This window comes from Homarus americanus, unplaced genomic scaffold (genome assembly GCF_018991925.1).
Source record: "Homarus americanus isolate GMGI-L3 unplaced genomic scaffold, GMGI_Hamer_2.0 scaffold25013, whole genome shotgun sequence".
NCBI classification, from domain to species: Eukaryota; Metazoa; Arthropoda; class Malacostraca; order Decapoda; family Nephropidae; genus Homarus; species Homarus americanus.
In genome coordinates, this window is record NW_024722158.1 from 1,942,468 (window position 1) to 1,948,467 (window position 6,000).

Genomic DNA, 6,000 nt, shown 5'->3' on the forward strand with positions numbered 1-6,000 from the left:
TGTTGCTTGCAGAATTTCTTCGTCAGGAACAAAACAGTCGTCAAACCAGGAGAGGGACAGACCAGTGACCATCCACGCTTTACGTGTGGTTAGCCAGTGGACATTTAGCTTGGTCATGTCAATGTTCTTGTAGGCGTGCGGCTTGCGGGCTGTGTGGATCACCGATAACTTGAGCTTACAGGTACCAGAGGCATTGGTGGTAAACAGGACGGTGATGCGCTCCTTCTGCAACTTCCAGCCCCGACACTTGCTGGCAGACTTGACAACGAAGGTCTTGGAAGGTAGCTTTTTCAAAACAGACCGGATTCATCCATATTGAACACCTGGTCGTCGGTGTACTGTCCTTCCTCCATAATTTCTCGTAAGAATGGAGGAAAATCCATCGCCGCAACATGGTCAGCACTACCACCTTCGCCAACAATGTTAATGTTGGTTATCTTGTTCCGTTTCTTAAACCCTTGCAGCCACCCAGAGGAAGCAGTGAAGGGTTTGGGCTCTGCAATTCCCATCTTGCGCGCCACTGCTACGTACAGTTCACGGGCGTACTCCTGCACTGACTGCGTGTCCACAGCCATGTTCCGTCTTGCCTGACGAATCAAGTAGCTCACCAGCAAATTCTCAGTCTTGAGCAGCACCTTATTCTGACAATACTTCACCATTAAAGCACCTGCAGACTTTGTGATGCTCATGTGTTCTTTAATCTTGGCGGCATCCTTCTTGATCGTCCGTATCGTAGATTCGTTCACGCCATGCTGGCACGCCAAATCAACTTGTCTCGTTTCTTTCTCCAAATCTTGCACAATTTTGTACTTGACTTCGTAACTTAGGTGCACGTCGTATCTTCTTGGGCTTGGGGCGGCTGGGTCCAGGTAATGCAAGGTTTTTCTGGGGTGGTGGGGTTCCAGTGGAAGCCATTGTTGAACAGATTAGCGGGCACAAGAGAGAACAGTATACGCAGTGACTGAGAACAATGAGACTGACGCGGCTAGGTCAGTAGCTTCTCTTCTGTGCTAGGCCACGTCATATAACATTAGACCAATCACAGCTAGAGGCGGAGGGAGGTAAGGATGCGTGGCCCAATCACAGTCCGATACGTCATATGACGTCAGCGATAACGCAACAACGACATGCTGCGCACCCTTATCCACGCCGCACCCCGTGTATGGTCAAGCATGGACCGCGTGAATTCAAAATGGCGCGGCAAGTCTGGACCTCTCCAGCCGCTCGCTGCTTAAATGATGAAATTTACCGAGTAATTAAAACATTTCATTCTGGCGAGGTACCGCTTAAATGACCAAACACGAAAACAAAAACTGCGTAAATCCAGACTATACTGTACATGCAATATGAAGAGAAATACAGTTGGAATAAATAAAAATATTGTACTGTACTCACCACAAAAGATGTTGACTGCTGCGTGAGGATAGGTGGTGCAAAGGGAGTTATTGGGATGGGCACTACTCTGTTCTGCCCTGCCCTGTACATCATCATCTGGTTTTTGCTTTTCTCCGAGGGTGAATAACTCATCCAAAGTTGTTTGACGTTTACGGCGCACCTTCTCCTTGTACAGCTCAGTGTAGGAACTGAGAGCATTGTTAACTGCTCTTGCAATCTTGATGTTCCTTTCACGGTTGGGGTCGTTATCAGCAAAGATTTGCAGACCTTCCTGTATTAGTGCAAACCCTTTAGACATATCCTTTGTTGTCAACTGAAGTGGAGTGGGTGGATATTCTACTTCCTCTTCTTATCCTGCAGCTCTCTCTTGTTCCATCATCAGATCTTCATTTGTCAAATCTTCTATGGGACACTAGCAACTCAACCACATCATTTTCTATGATTTCTTCAAAGCCTACATTGTTTGCAAGTGTCACAATGTCTTGTTGAACTTGCTGTAAACTTTCATCTTGTGAAAAACCTTGAAATTCATGGACACACTCAGGCCATATCTTTTTCCATGAACCATTCATAGCCGAGGTTTTCACTTCATCCCATGACTCGGCTATATTATCCACAGCATCCAAGATGTTGAACTTTTTCCAGAAGTCCCTAATTGTAGGTTTATCCTCCCCATCAATTGCTTTTATGAGCTGCAAAAAAGTTTTCCTAAGATAATATGCCTTAAAGTTAGTTCTTCAGGATGTACTCCACTCTCACATTATCAGAAAGATCATTTAAACTGACTGGGTGGGTGGCTTGGTGCATTGTCTAAGAGGAGCAATGCTTTATTAGATATGTTACGCCTGGAATTATATCTTTCTTCAGCAGAGCAAAAAAGTTAGTGAACCAGTCTTGGAAAAGGGTCATAGTCATCCAAGCCTTCTTATTGGAATGCCAAATCACAGGTAGATTAGACTTGGCATAACCCTTGAAAGCCCTTGGATTTTCTGAGTGATACACAAGTAGGGGCTTTAATTTCATGTCACCTGAAGCATTTCCTCCCACAAGAAGTGTTAGATGGTCTTTGGATGCCTTAAAGCCTGTTGCTGATTTTTCTTCAGTGGAAATAAAAGTTCTAGCAGGCATGCGCTTCCAGAAAAGCCCAGTTTCATCAACTGTTTACACTTGTTCTGGTAACCCCCTTCATCAATAATTTTCTTCAGCTCAGCAGGATATTTATAAGCAGAATCTGTATCAGCACTGGCAGCTTCACCGCTCATTTTGATGTTGTGTAAATTAAGGTGCTTCTTAAACCTTTCAAACCAGCCTGTACTAGCCAGAAAAGGTTTAGCCTCAGAAGATGCACCTTCCTCTTCCTGCAAATCATTATATAAACTGATGGCTTTCTGTTGAATAACCATAGTGTTTAATGGCACATTGCGTCTAGTCTGATCTTCAATCCAGACACTCAGTAGTCGTTCCATATTCAGCATCACATCACTTCTATGAAAATACAAGATTCGAGCAGTTAATGGAGTAGCAGCTTGAGCACTTGACCTAATTTTGTCCTTTTTATCCCGGATTGTTCCCACTGTTGAAGTAGCAAGACCTAATGTTTTTGCAATCTAGCTAAGTTTTTCTCCAGCATCAAACCTTCTTAGAACGTCAAGTTTAATATCCAGTGTAATGCCTTTGCGGCTTCTTTTTGCACTACTGCGGTCACTTTCACTTGATGACCTCTTTCCAGTCATCTTGAATAAGGGTAATGCCCTGTACTGTACTTACTGTATGTTTGTAAAAGTTAAATCAAATTGCTGGGGCGCAAAACATGCGCACACACTGGATGTAAACAATGGGGTGATTCCACATGGCGACGCCACGCTTGGCGATAGCAAACACCACGAAATCCACACAAAACAAATTATCAGTTTAAAAAAAAAATTGATTTTATATAGTGATTTTTTTTTTAATTGCTAAAATTTACCCCAATTTCCGTAAGGGCAGATTTACGGGCCGTAATGCGAAATTATTGGTCATAATTTACAAATTCCATAAGAGCGAAATTCCGTAACGCGGGGGATGCCTGTGTGTATATACAGTACAGTAAACACACATGCACACACATGTGACGGCTACAAATTTGAGTACTGTCAGTAAAATATTGTAAAAAATAAATGCAAGAATGCTTTATAAACACTTATAAACAGTTTACAGTGGATAGCACAAGTGTGTGGGGTGGATATCAAGATAAAATTTAAATGGCTGACTCACACGGCCTTCTAGCTTCACTGTCGGTACTGATGTCTCATGGTCAGCCTGCTATGGACCGTTCCCAAGTAACCAATTAGTGATGGATTACCATGAGAGAAGAGTTCTAGAATGATGCGCCAAAATCTCAAGCGTCAATCTGAATTACTAAATTTTTCGTGAAGTTTTTCCTTCAATGAAGCTTTGGAGATTGTGGCAATTGGACATCATCATCATTGATGCCTATATGGCTCACTGTGCGCGAGTGTTCTTAGTAACATATTGGTAAAATGTACAATGGAAATTTTTCATTAGTTCTGTAAAACTGAGTCTGGTAATATGAAGTCTTATTGATTGTATTTTGTACCATTACTATACTGACCCTCTCATTCCTGGTTGTGTGATGCTTCAATATTTGTATTTTATTTTCCCAACAGTACAGTGCTTCGGGGAAGTTCTCTCATCCAGGCATGGCTATTCATGTTGCAGCTCAAGTGTGTAGTCTTAGGAATGAAGAATTACAAGATGTCCTCAAACAGGTTCGCCAAAATACTCGCGTCATGTACGGGATATAGGAGGTACAGTGAATGCCCTCTTTGAAATTACATAAGGATAGAGTTTTAATAATTTCACATTTAGTGTATTTGTTTATATATGCCTTTGTGGTCATGTATAGTAAAAGCGTTATTATCCAGCATGAGTGAGGAATTAGAGGTGCATTTTAACCACATATGTTGGTTAACAGAGTTAATCCTACCAAAGGAACACAGTCAAGCAGTAGTGTAATGCTCTTTGTATCTTAATGTTTTATGCATTTAATATACAGTTATATATAATCTAATATAAGCTGTCAATAAGTGTACTGTACATTGAAACTGCTGTACTGTACTGTACTCTGGATAAACATATAAACTGGACATTTGTGTTGTCAGATTTTAAAGATGCTGGTTGGTTAAATGAGGTGGATAATAAAGTGCCAGTTGATAAAGCTTTTACTCTAGTTTGTTTAGGTGGCTAAATATACCTGTATGTATATTTGACTTGACTGTGTGTGATGGGCATGATGGGCACAGAATACATAATATTTAAGTTTTACATTTGTAGTTTTGATTCTTGTCAATTTTCAGAGTAATGATTTATTTTATTTTATTGTTATTTTTTTGCATTACCCTAACTTGAAAAATATATCTCATTAATTTTCTTTTATGTTTGAAAGAATACATAGAGAAGTGTTGAAGGAGAGCATTCTTACCCTTGTTCCTCACATTTGGCCTAAAACTGTTTCACAAGGATTTATTGTAGCTTTAGTTTTTTGTTGTACAGTGGCGTCACAGGTTAGGTACCTGAAGGCATCATGAATTACCAAATGGAAATAGTTAGGTTCCAGAGAAAAAACAAAACAAAACATAAACTGCTTTAATAAACACTAAACATTGTAAATCATCCTCTTGGTAATGCCACATCATGGTGCTGGGGCTGGCTGGCTGGTCAGCTGTAATGTGTACAAAGCACCAGGAATTTAATACAACTCAATAACTCATATGGCATTGAATGTGAGATATTTATTGGGGGGGGGGGTGGATTGATTATTTTATGAAAATGTTTTATTAACCTTGTACCAAATGAACCTGAATACTATGGGAATACAGTCGGCCCTTAACATACGCGGGGCTTAGGTAACAGAGTTACCCGTGAATGTTAAAAATCTGTGTACTTTTGCTGCACCCCCTAAAAAAACCCTGGCCCTCCATGTCCTTATTTACCGTATATACCTGTGTGTAGTTCGAGTTTTTAAGACCAAATTATTTGGCAAAAAATTGGGGGTCGACTTCTAAACGGGTAATAGTTTCGTTAGGTTGAAAAATATTTACCAGTAACTACCAGTAAACAATGGAAACGACGCACCAACGCACCACCAGCTGTGAGTGTCGGTACAGTTGCCAGGGCAGATCTTTTGCGTCATCATCGCAAGCCCAAAGTAGCCAAATGCATGGTATGGTAGCACAGGACTATGTAAAACATAAAGTATTAATTTTTAAAGTTTATTTGTAGATACATAAATTTTTGTTCATTGCATTTGAAACATTAATCTTTGTTAATTAAATTTGAAACAAAAGAAAACTACGATACCGTATTCTCATTAAAATATTACATCATAAGTATATTTTACCTTAACTGTGACTGAATGAATATATTCTCAGAAATGAATATGGAAATGTAATATTTTGGCTGAAATGACGTACATATTACAGTGGAAAGTGGGATAAAATCATGACGAAAACAATGACTCGCATTCTTTGCTGTTCAAAAGATTTTACCGTAATCGCTTTTCGAATGGTTTTCAGTTAAAAAACTGTTGTACCGTACTGTATTACA